This window comes from Lygodium microphyllum, chromosome 2, assembly GCF_053477565.2.
Source record: "Lygodium microphyllum isolate KBCC chromosome 2, Lygodium_microphyllum_v1.1.10, whole genome shotgun sequence".
Classification (NCBI taxonomy): Eukaryota; Viridiplantae; Streptophyta; class Polypodiopsida; order Schizaeales; family Lygodiaceae; genus Lygodium; species Lygodium microphyllum.
In genome coordinates this window covers 3397083-3410067 of record NC_141136.1, presented here as the reverse complement: position 1 = coordinate 3410067, position 12985 = coordinate 3397083, and positions in this window count along the sequence as shown.

Here is a 12985-nt window from a genome sequence, read left to right as displayed (position 1 = left end):
TGTAGCAGCCTTATGGAAGGTTCTATATGCCCAAAGGGCCTCTCTAAGTCGATCATCCTAGTCGCTACGATATGGGGCAATCGTCCTTGCCAGGATCGAGCAGAGGATGTGATTGGTGACTTCAACTTGGCCGTTGGCTCTAGGGTAGTAGGGAGTGGATTTGCGATGGTGGATCTTATACAGTTCCGTCAACTCTTCCATGATCTTGTTAAGGAAATGAGTTTCTCTGTTACTTACCAACTCGAGGGGATTGCCAAAACATGTGATAATATTTTTGTACATAAACAGGGCTATGCTGTTACCATCATCCCACTTCAGAGATTTAGCTTCACACCACTTTGTGACATAATCCGTACATACCAAGATGTATCTGTTCTGCTTCCGTCTAGTGGGTGGATCAATGGGTCCCATGAAATCAATCCCCCACTTCTCGAATGGCTTTAGGGGAAGAATAGGTTGCAGTGGCATGGCACTTGTTTTGGTGGGTTTCCCCATTCGTTGATAAGCATCGCATCTCTTGTAGTAGTCATATGCATCCTTGTGGAGGGTCGGCCACCAGTATCTTGCTAATAGAGCCTTTCTAGTTGTTGCTTCTCGTGTGAAGTGTCCACCACATGGTTCGTCATGGCATGCTTTCAAGACTATGCCAATTTCATCTCCTACAACACATCTTCCCAACACTTCATCTTTGCCTCTCTTATAGAGTGCACCGCCTAGCAAGATGTAGGGAGTTGATTCTAGCAGAAGCTTCTTCTTCTCATGGCTTGGGATGCCATGAGGATACTATTGACTTGCCAAAAGGTTGGCTATGTCTGCATACCATGGAGTAACTGTTTCAACTAGAAACAAGGAAGCATCATGAAGGTCTGGATCATCCTGTTCCTCTTTTGCAGTTTGAGGGATCTGTGACAGATGATCGGCTAGGATATGGGAATGGCCAGGCTTAGTGACCACTTCAAAATCGAACTCTTGGAATAGGAGCAACCATCTCATCAGTCGTCCTTTGAAATCTACTTTGTTCATTAGGAAAGACATGGCTTCATGATCCACATAGAACTTAAAATGCATGGACACTAGATAGTGTCGAAACTTCTCCAGTGCAAACACCATTGCTAAGCACTCGAGCTCTGTCACTATGTAATTTTTCTCTCTATCAGTGACCTTTTGGCTTGCATAATATATTGGTTGATCTAATTTAGAGGGACTCTCTTGACATAGGACAGCACCTAGCCCTTCAATAGTTGATGCATGTGTGTGCACATGAAACTCCTTCGCCCACTCAGGAGGCTGCAAGATAGGTGCTTGGATAAGGCACTATTTTAGGGTATTAAAGGCTTCTTCACAATCATCAGTCCAAAGGAAATCCACATCTTTACTTAGAAGCTTGTGCATAGGGGCTGCCTTGGTTGCAAAATGTGCAATAAATCTTCTGTAGTAGTCCACATGGCCAAGAAATCCTCTTAGTTGCTTGAGGTTTGTTGGTGCTATCAAGGTGGAAATCTTCTCAATCTTCGTCGGGTCTATTGCAATCCCTCGTGCAGAGAGAATATGGCCCAGAAGAACTCCTGATGAGGCGCCAAAGACACATTTGTCGGGGTTGAGAGAAATCCCATACTCTCGGCATCCGTCAAAACATTGCTCTAGGTGTCCCCAATGCTTACGGATTAAGCTATAGACACAGAAGTCATCAAGATACACCTCAATGAAATCATGCAGATGATTCTAGAAGACAGCCATCATTACTCGTTGGAAGGTGGCAAGAGCATTACAGAGCCCAAACGGCACCACTCTATAGGCATAGGTTTCCCATTCTGTGGTGAAGGTTTTTTTGGATAGGTCATCTTCTGCGATTTGGACTTGATTATATCTGCTAAATCCATCCAAGAGGGAATATAGCTCATGGCGTGCCATTGTGTCCAATAGTTGGTCTATGAAAGGGATAGGAAAATGATCCTTCTTTGTCTTCGAGTTCAACTTTCAAAAGTCCTGGGTACTACTACAATGGGCGGAACCCATTCACTGTTAGCCACGGGATAAATGAACTCGGCTTCAAGAAGCTTCAATAATTCGACCTTCACTAGAGTTGAATAATTAGGATTCATACACCTTTGTCTCTGCCTCACAGGTTTGGCATCAAGCTCTAGGTCAATGTGATGTTAGCATACTGTGGGATCAATCCCCTTTACGTCTTTGTACGACCAAGGAGACACGTCTAAGTTCTCCTTTAGTAGGTCTCGCCGGACCACTAGTTCTTCTTCTAGAAGATTGAGATCCACTTTCAGGTGATGTTCAGTACCGTCAGTATCCAAGAATGTCACTTGCCTTTCACCTTCCACTTCGCGGATAAATGTCCCATGGATTGCTTTTGGATAGAGGTTTGACTCTTTCAAGGGAGTAGTGTCATCGTCTGATGTTCCACTAGAACCAACTTCTTCATTTGGTGGAGACTTGGATTTCTCCTTGAGATGTTGAAATGGGATTAGGGCCATTTCGGGTTTGGTTTGGAAATTATTTACCTCTGGGATCGAGGATTGATCTTCTAAGGACGCATCCAAAAACGTCACATAGCAGGGACTCTCTGATGTATGTTGGAGCCGTGAGACTGGTGCTTGTTGGCAAGGGGCATCATCATCATCTTTCTTTGGCAAGAGTGGTTGAGGGTGACAAGAGCCACTTCTAAAGGATAGCCTATTCTTCTTAATCCATTTCTTATAAAGATTTTGAATATGAGAGGATCCATTTACTAGACCAAACGGTACCATCGCCATTCTATCCAATAGCATTGGATCTTCTACTTCTGAGGCTTCCGGGATGTCCTCTTCATATGTGTCCTCTTTGGGTGGGATAGATTCTTCCATCTCATTTTCATAACCGTCTTCTTCAGTATCATCTCCATACTCTTTGGACTCCATCTTTGTCTCTGTAGGAGCTTTATAAGAGAAGAACAGGTTCTTTGCTTCATCTTTTTCCTTTGTCTTTGGCTCTGCTTCGGCCATGTAGCAGGGAGAGCAGTACACCTATGCCTCTATCTCACTGTCACAGGTAGTTTTGGAGGTCGTTCCTCATTCAAGCAGGAAGTATTCACCCACTGACAAGGACTTTGCATCTTTTGGGAGTTGGTTTACAGTGCCCACTGTTAGGTCTTGGGAAAGATATGTTTAACAGCCTCTTCGTCTCTTGATGTACCATCTGTAACTACCTTCATTGGAGGAGTCTGATAAGACTTTGATGGAGGTAGATCCATTGCCTTTTTGGGATCCATATAATCTCAACACCACTTTACGGGGTCCTCTATCTAGGGTTAGGGTTCCTTTGAACTAGTCTGTCCTGACTCTTGCTTCAAAAAGCCAAGGTCTTCCCAAAAGCAGAGGGTATGAGGTCCCATAAGATTTTGGTTTGACCGCCAAATATGTCAGCCAATAGTCTCTTCCTGCAAAGGTTGTTTTTACGTATGGGAGGATGCCCAACGACTTGATTCTACTCTGATCTACCAATCTAATAAGCCACTGTGTAGGTTGAATTCCTTGCAAACCTAAGTCCTTCATTGTCACATCCGTCATTATGTTTACTGATGAGCCTCGATCAATCAATGCATCTAAAATAAATCATCCTTCTATCCATATACTAATCGCTAGAGTTCCAGGATCTAGGAAGGCGTTAGCCACATCTACTTCCTTTACAGGCTCTGGGGCCTTATTAGTCCTGGTCACTGTTGAAGGAGCAATCCTTAGTTCGCATCTTCTTGTCAAGATGCTTTTGAATCTTTTTCAACAATTGGGAGATAGTATCAGCAAACAACTATCGGAAAGTTAGGTTTGGTTTAAAGGTGTGTAGGTCTTTGACCAAGTCATACTCTTTGATCGGATCCACTAGCTTCTCTAGCCTGCTGGGCAATGGGGCTATACCCATTTTCATATTTCCTTTTTCTTCTAGCAATGGCAGCATCGACACTTCCTCTGTTTCTGGAGGTGCTTTTGTATTGTCTATCTCCTGGACCTTTGGTCCTGTTTTTGGGACTGTCTTTGTGACTCTCTGTGGCACTGCAGTGCTCTATACTGCATTGTTCTGTCCTGTACTGCTCTGTCCCTCTGTTTATAGATTGAACTTCATAGTCTTGGTAGGGGATTTGTTCTCTTTCTAGACAACTAGTTCCTTCTTCTTGGCACACGTGATAGCGGCAACTTCTAACTCTACCAAATTGGAGGCAGGCTCTTGTGCCTTTTGTTGGCTATTAGTGGCATTGGCCTTTACAGGGGCTGGACTTGGACAGTCCTTTGCAGTGTGGCCTTCTTCTTTGCATCTGTTGCATAAGGGCTTGTAATCCATAGATCTTCTAGGGTTTGGACAATTTGGGGAGATGTGACCCTTTTCTCCACATCTGTAACATTCCACCTCTGATCTCTGACCACCGCTAGACTATCATCCTCTGTAACTTTGAGAGGGAAACCTCCTTGGACCAAAATTAGGACCAAACTCCCTAGACTTTGGTCCAATGTCATGTGTTGTCATTTTGGATTCTAGTAAGTTGAATCTTGCATTTTCATCTTTTTGTCTTCGTTCGTGCATCTCTTTCAGAGAGCAAATATCCTATGTATGGTTCTTTCTCAAATAGTAGAAACCGAAGGCTCCAGGAATGGTTGGTTTTCGGGTACATTCAGTGGTGGCTGAATGTCCTCTTGATGGCACTTTCCGCACCATGTATTAAAATGCATCACATCTCTCCCAGCTCCTGTAGGATTAGATAGATTAGCGGTATTCACCTTCAATGTCTGTACTTGCTCTGTAGTCACATCCATAAGCTCTTTCTTGATACTTGTGACTGAGTTGGATAAGTAATCCTTCAGATTTTGACCTCCTGAAATACTTGTAGTAGGATTTTGGGAAGCTTCTGTAATTACTGCATATACGGGTTGGGTCGATCCAGAGGGTCCTCTGTTCTTGTTCTAATTCAGAGCTCTTGTTGAGACTTGGGTTTGTTGATTTCAGTTGGTAGGATTCCAGTGTTATTGAATCACCATTGGAGGAATTGTTTGAGGCCACTATTGTTGTGGTTGAACCATCATTTGAGGCACTGTCGTCTACGGGGACCACTATGGATTAGGTGCACTATACTTTGGTACTATTTACATCTGAGAATAGGGATGGGGAACTGTCCCTGAGACTGCATTTGGTGGGTATACCATTCCTGGCATGGGAGGAGGTAAGACTCCTCTTCTTGGAGTCATTGAAAACCTTGCTTCAACTTCGTCATACAATCTTACACCTTCCACTGCAGCTTGCAGATTGACTCGTCTTCTCAATTCCACGAACTTGCAAACTTCTGGTTGTAGGCCTTTGAGAAATACTCCTTTTTGGATACCTTCGTCCAAATGATGGTTAGTCCAACTCTTCAGGATGGATTCCATTCGCAAGACATAAGCTTCTACTCTTTCTCTAGAGGACTGACTTAGGTTCATGAACTCCTCTCGCATCTGCTCTTTAAAACCTTCACACCTGAATTTAGTGAGGAAGGCCAACTTCAAGTCGTCCCATGTGCTAAAAGTTCCTATTGCTTGTCTCTCATACCACTAAAATGTCACTCCTTTGAAAGTGGCGGGGAAGATTGCTAACCAATGCTCAGGGGTTCTAGTATTATTAGCCATACATGCTACCATAAATTCTGTTATATGAAGATCGGGGTCTTCATTGTACTCTCCCTTAAAAATTGGCAATGGAACTACATTTGCTGGCATGTCATCAATATTTCCAGGACGAATCTGACTAGGAAGGGAACCTTGAGTCACCATGGGGATTTCTGTAAAGAGTTCTTTTAGGGTGTCAAAGGAGGCTTTTGCTGCAAGCTCGTTCTCAGCCTTGATTCTTGCCTTCTCTCTTCTCACGTACCTCTGGACTCATTCTAACGCTTGCCTCTTGATTGCATCATTCATCAGGGGGTTGGCTCCAACTAGTTGGTTTGTACTCAATAGAATAGAATCAGAGAGGGGCTTCAGTCTCTGAAGGATTCTCTGGCCAACATCTCTTCTACTTCCTTCTTTTCAACATCTCTGAGTTCGGCTTTCAAACCACCACAGAGGGGGAGATATTCCATTCTGAAAGTATCAAAACTCATTCTTCTTAGGATCGTTGTTGTGCCATCATTATAATAATGCTAGCTTCTGATGATTTCAATAGTTTATGTTGTGAAAAACACTTTGTCTACCAACTTCCAATGGGTTGCTAATTGGACAAATAGAAGGTTGTCAGAACACCAAGCATCCCACGTATCTTGCTGTTGAGCATCCACGAACAAATTCCAACTATTTTCCTTCTTGTTTTCGTGAACTTCCGTTGAGCACGACTCCTGAAGCTTCTTCATGATCTCCCACTTAATGATGTCTGGAAACTTCTCAATGAATGCCAAATATTCCATGAATGGTCATTCTCTCTATTTCTGCTCTTTAGTTTGTTCCCAAACAATTTGCCACCAAGATGCACGTCTCTGTTGCCTCAACAGGAAGAGGAAATAGTCCACCACATAGAGCTTGCATCATGATGGTAATATGTTTCTGCCATTGTGGGATGAGCTTATTGTAGAAAGTGGCTTTGGCTATAAGAATCTCCAACTCTTCAATGGAAGAAGGAACTTTGGAAGGATCCATTAAATTCTTCTCTTCTTAGTAATGCCATTTCTTTTATTTTCAGCCTCTTCTGATGCTTGTTGATAGCAAGTTTCCCCCGCTGCGCACTAAAAACATGGAGCCCCAAGAGGAACACCAAGGAAAAGGGGATTCTATTGCAAGAAAATCTATCTTGTAACATCAACAAGCTTTTATTTCATTCTTTTGATGACCAAAACAAAGGAAAACAACAAATCTTCACACATCATCATAGTAGATATCTCCCACGGATTTAATAGAATCAACCATAATCTTCAACATCTTGACAAAATCCATCATAATAAAAAATAACACAAAATAATACACCACTTTTAAATGGAAGTTAATCACATAGTATTCATCTTCATTGTCTTCATAGTTTTCTCTCTTGATCTCTCATAGAAAGATACATTGTTTTGATAGAATTGGCTATCTCTGACTCTCTCTCTCTCTCTCTCTCTCTCTCTCACACACACACACACACACACACACACAAAATAGTACATCATCTCCTCAATACAATACTCAAGAATGGCTCTTAATTCTCCTCTCTTGGTCGTGGATACACATCCCAAAAGGTGTGTCAAATGCGAAGAGGCACCAAAGACATCATAGTGTCCTATGAGATCTGGCTTTTGTCACACTGTCCTTCTGTAACCTTCTGTGAATCTTCATCAACTTCTTCTTCACTTTAATTATCTTGAATAGAGCTTCCATTCATCCTTTTCCTTAAGACAAAAACACTTTCCAAAACATCCATACATCCAACATAACACTCAACAGAAACAAACGGGACAAACCATAGAGTTACGGAACAACAGAAGAACAGGACTACAGAACTACAGAAGCACAGAACCTTACAGAAGATCAATAGAAACTATAAAAACCACAAAAGTCGAACCAAAACCAATTCAATCTTTCATAAACCTTTTAACACAACCTTAACCATCTCTCAAAACATCCATTCAACCATCTCAACTACCAAAACAGAAGAAAATAGAAGAAAATCAGACATTACAGAACCCAACAGAGAGAATCACATAACCCTTCAGAAAATCATATCCTCATAAAAAATCAACATAAACCCTTCAAATATACTCAAACATTCCAAACACTTCAAAACATCTTCAAACTCAAACAATCCATCACAAAAAACAACCATGCAGCAACAAAAACAACAAAAAATCAGCCCAAAAAAATATATCATTTCAGCACTCAACACACATCCATCAACTCTTTCTTGATGCTTACAATTGAATTGGACAAATAGTCCTTCAAATCTTCTCCTCCTGGAGTACTCATAGTAGAGTTTTGCAAAGTCTCCGTAATCACTGCATAGACTAGTTGGGTTGATCTAGAGGGTCCTTTATTTTGATTTTGATTCTGAGATCCTATTGAGATTGGTGGTTGTTGGTTCTAGTTGGTAGGCTTTCACTATTGTTGTTGAGTTGCCATTGAGGGAACTCTTTGAGGCCACTGTTGTTGTGGTTGAACCATCATTTGAGGTATTGTTGTGTGCATTCATTGTATATTTGGTACACTGTATTGCAGCACTATTTGCATCTAAGGGTAGGGGTAGGGAATAGTCTCTCATACTGCATTTGGTGGGTATACTATTCTTGGCATGGGAGGAGGTAAAAATCCTCTTCCTGAGGTCATTGACAGCCTTGATTCAACTTCATCATACAATCTTGCACCTTCCACTATAGCTTGCAAGTTGACTTATCAATTCCATAAACTTATGAACTTTTGATTGTAGGCCTCTAAGAAAAACTCATTTCTAGATGCCTTCATCCAAGTTATGATTGGTCCATCTCTTTAGTATGGATTCCATTCTAGAGACATATGCTTCCACCCATTTACCAGAGGACTAACTTAAGTTCATGAACTCCTCTTACATATGCTCTTCAAAACCTTCACGCTTGAATTTAGTCAAGAAGGCCAACTTCAAGTCATCCCATGTGCCAAAAGTTCCTGTTGCTTGTCTCTCATACCGCTAAAATGCCATGCCTTTGAAAGTGGCGGGGAATATCACCAAATCGAGGGTTCTGGCATTGTTGGCTACACACGCTACCATGAACTTAGCTACATGAAGATTAGGATCTTCATTGTACTCTCCCTTAAAGATGGGCAACAAGACTACATTCATTGGCTTGTCATCAATATTTCAAGGATGGATCTGACTAGGAAGGGGACCTTGAATCCCCATGGAGACTTATGTAAAGAGTGCCATAAGTGCATCAAAAGAGGCTTCTGCTACTAGCTTGTTCTTGCCTTTGATTTTTGCATTTTTTCTTGTCGCGTACCTTTGGACTTGTTCTAGTTCTTGCCTCTTGATCATATCATTCATTAGGGAATTAGCTCCATCTAATTTGTCTATACTCACAATAGAACAAAATTAGAAGGGCTTTAGTCTCTGGAGGACTCTCTTACTAATATTTCTTTTACTTCCTTCTTTTCAATGTCTCTAAATTCAACTTTCATTCCACTATAGAGGGGAAGATATTTAGTTTTGAAGGTATCAAAACTCATTCTTCTAAGGATCATCACCATAGTGCCATTATCTTAATAATACCAATTTTGAAGGTTTCAATAGCATAGATTGTGAAGAACACTCTATCTACTACTAGCTTCTAGTGGGTTGCCTTTTGGACAAACAGAAGGTTATCAGTGCACCAAGCATCCCATGTAACTTACTAATGAGCATCCACGAATAGATTTCAACCCTTTTCTTTCTCGTTCTTGTGAACTTCAATTGATTACAACCCCTGAATCTTCTTCACAACCTCCCACTTAATGATTTCTAGAAATTCTTCAATGAAGGCCAAATATCCCATGGATGGTCATTCTCTCTATTTTTTCTTCTCTTTTTATTTTTATGGGAAACAGTTGGCTATTATGATACAACTTTCTATAGCTTTAGAAGACAATGGAATTAGTGTGTCACATAGAGCTTGCATCAAGATTATAACATGCTTCTACCATTGAGGCAGGAAATTCTTGTAGAAAGTGGCTTTGGAAATGGAGATCTCCAACTCTTCAACAGTTGTAGGGATTCTCCAATCTTCCATTGCTTTTCTTTCTTTTCAACAGTGCCACTTTTTCCATTTTCACGTGCTTGTTAATGGCAATATTCCCCAGTTTTTCGCACAAAAAACATGGAGCCCTAAGAGAGACACCAAAGAAAATGGAAAATCTAATGCAAGAAAATGTATATTGTATCATCAACAAGCATGTTCTTCATAGTTTAATCAACCACAAGAAGAAAAACAACACTTATCTTCACATAACATCATATAGCAATTCTCCCACAAATTTAACACAACAAATCTTCAATATATTCTTCATATTCTTGATAGAAACCATTAAAAAAATAACAATGACACAAAAGAAAGACTAAATTTGAATGAAAATCATCACATAGTATTCATCTTTCATCATCTTCATAGTCTTTATAGTCTCTCTCATGTAAATACAATGTTTCTCATAGAAAATTGGATATCTCTCACACTTTATCTCTCTCATACATGCTCTCTCACAATAGTATATTGGAATAATGAAGAATAATCCCCCATAATCCCTCTTTGGTTGTGGATATTCCTCCCAAGAGATATGTCTGATATGAAGGGTCACCAAAGCCAGTGCAGTGTCCTTTCGTAGCTCTCAACAGTGTCATACTCACTTCATTCTTTATTTGAGTCTTCAATAGCTACTTCTTCTACTTCTTTGAGCTATTTTGAACTTGTATTCATATTTCCAAAGACTAGAAAATTTTTCCAAGCTACACATTCTACAAAATACTTATAGAGGTATATAAGGGATCTACAGAAGCTTTATATAAGCTCAACAGAGGGTCTACAATACTGTACAGAAGGCCATCAAAATGCATTCAACTCAACTAAAACCATTCAAAACCATCGAGAATCATTCAATAAGGTTCCAAACGCCCTTAAAACCCATCAATCATTATTCTAATCTCTCATACAAAATGAAATAAGAATAAAACAAAAGCTAAATAGAACTAGTCACTCATAACCTATCAAGCACTCAACAAAACCTTTTAACACATCATATCTCCACTGAAAAACATCATGACGTTCTTAAACCTATTCAACCTTATCCAAAAATCTCTCAAGCACTTCCAAACCAATCAATCATAATTCAAATCATACAAAAATCACCCAAAAATCCAACAAAAAAAACTAAAAACATAGTCATATCAACCCTCAACATTGCTCTTTTGTTTGTGCTTGTGTTTGCAACAGGGGACTTGGTTCATGTAGATGCTCTTCCTCATCATGGTCTTGCTCAAAGTCTAGCCCTCTCTCTCTCTCTCTCTCTCAGTGTGCACCCATGATGATGGGTGGCCTTTGCCACCAAGCACTGCTCTTACTACCAGCCGCATCACTCGCACTGCTCGCGTGCCGCTCTGCTTTGTTATAGTGCTCGTCGGCGTGCTATCCCTGCTGCTTGACCAGCCCGCGTACCCAGGCTTCATGGCTCCACCCTCCCAGCCTAGTGCTACGAGAATCCCCCCCCCCGGCATTTCTGCTTATAAACCTGATGCTCCACTGCCCAGTGCCCTACAACCTCCTTGCTTGCCCTCCTCTGGTGCTGCATTGCTTGCATGCCCACCCCCTCGTGCCGCACCTATGGACACGGAGAGAGAGAGAGAGAGAGAGAGAGAGAGAGAGGGCTTCGTGACTTGGGATTGTGATAAGAGAGGCTTGCACCAACTGTTAGTGAGGAATGATTGGGTGGGTGCCACCTTTCATGAAATACCAACATAGGTACCGACAGCCAAATTCCAATAGAGGAAGTGAAGAAGACACCCTCCCATTTGATGCCAATGGCAAGAAATATCAACACATGGTGTCAAGATGTCTTCCCTAAACGTTTTGAAAGGCCTCTTGTTAGGGTGCCCTCTATATGCAACTAGAGATTGACCTAAATAAAAACTCATGGCCAAGATGAATTGTAAGAGTGGAGGTGGAAAAATGATAGGATTGATGCACAGAGAGAGAGAGAGAGAGAGAGAGAGAGAGAGAGAGAGAGAGAGAGAGAGAGAGAGAGAGAGAGAGAACTCAATCCATAGGCTCCTTGTGTGGGAGGATCATAGTAGAAGCTTTTTTTGTGAAAAGGAGAAATGAGAGGTGAAGAGCAAGGGAGACTTCAATTGTGAAGGGTTGTTTCCAATGGCCTAAAGGGCAAGTCGATTTATGCCAATAGCCTCTATGTATGTTATGGCTATGTTTGATTCCCACCCCACGAATACATCAACTTTTGATTTCAAAGGGCTTAGAGCAACTTCCCTTTTCTCTTCAAAAATATTAGTAGGGCATATAATTACTTCTCTAGTTTTAACCTTTGGAGTACATGTAAGAAAAGCTCATATGTGTGAAGGAGTCTGTGCATGTGTGCATGTGTGTGTGCGTGCGTGTGTGTGTGCGAGCACACATGCTCTCATTCATTTTCCTCAATTGTAAAGGTATACAAGTGTTTCATATTACCTTTAATTAAGAAGTATACAAGTGATTGGCTACCACCTCTCTTGATTATGGAACAATAACTCCATTCACATATTTTGGAAAGATAAAGTCAAATTAACTTGTATATTTTCTTCCATGCTAGTTTAGCATAATATATGCATTACATGTATCTTATGCTTTTTATAATTTCAAAAAATAGTTTGCATTACCAAATTCCATAAATCAACATATCCCCATGATTTGGAACTTCTAATAATTTTGATCATAATGGAGAGTAGTGACCCATTTAAGCACTATAGGTGAGAAAGATGCAATAGAGCCTTGATTATATCCTTTTGCAAAACGAAAGTCATTGGAGCCTCCACATATTGCAGTTTCCCATCCAGAGGTGCCATCAGGAGATTCTCCAGATATAGTAATGACACCGTGTTGGGCAAGAGTTCCTTTATAGACCCCATCATTGTATATGATGGTGTTGAGAAGCTCCTCTTGTGTCAAACTAATGCAATGTTAAAGCATGACATCTTAGAATTAATTCCTATCTAAAAATCAAAGGTTAGTTAAATGTTTGAAATTAATGGTGAGAACCCCTAGGTGGTATCTTCATACTCGTAAGATATCAATATACAATAACTTACCCCCGGTAAAATTAATGAAATACATTTCTTGGTTCATGTTAACTTAGTTGTTAAAAATGCAACATATAATCTGTGTAAAAAACTTAGATTTGGTTTACTAGTCTTAGATGACTAACTCAAACACATACATGTATAAAACTCAAATTTATTCTCAAATTTCTTATTACCATTTCATAATAAATCTAACAAGTTTTTAAATCAAGCACATATTTGTTTGATGAAG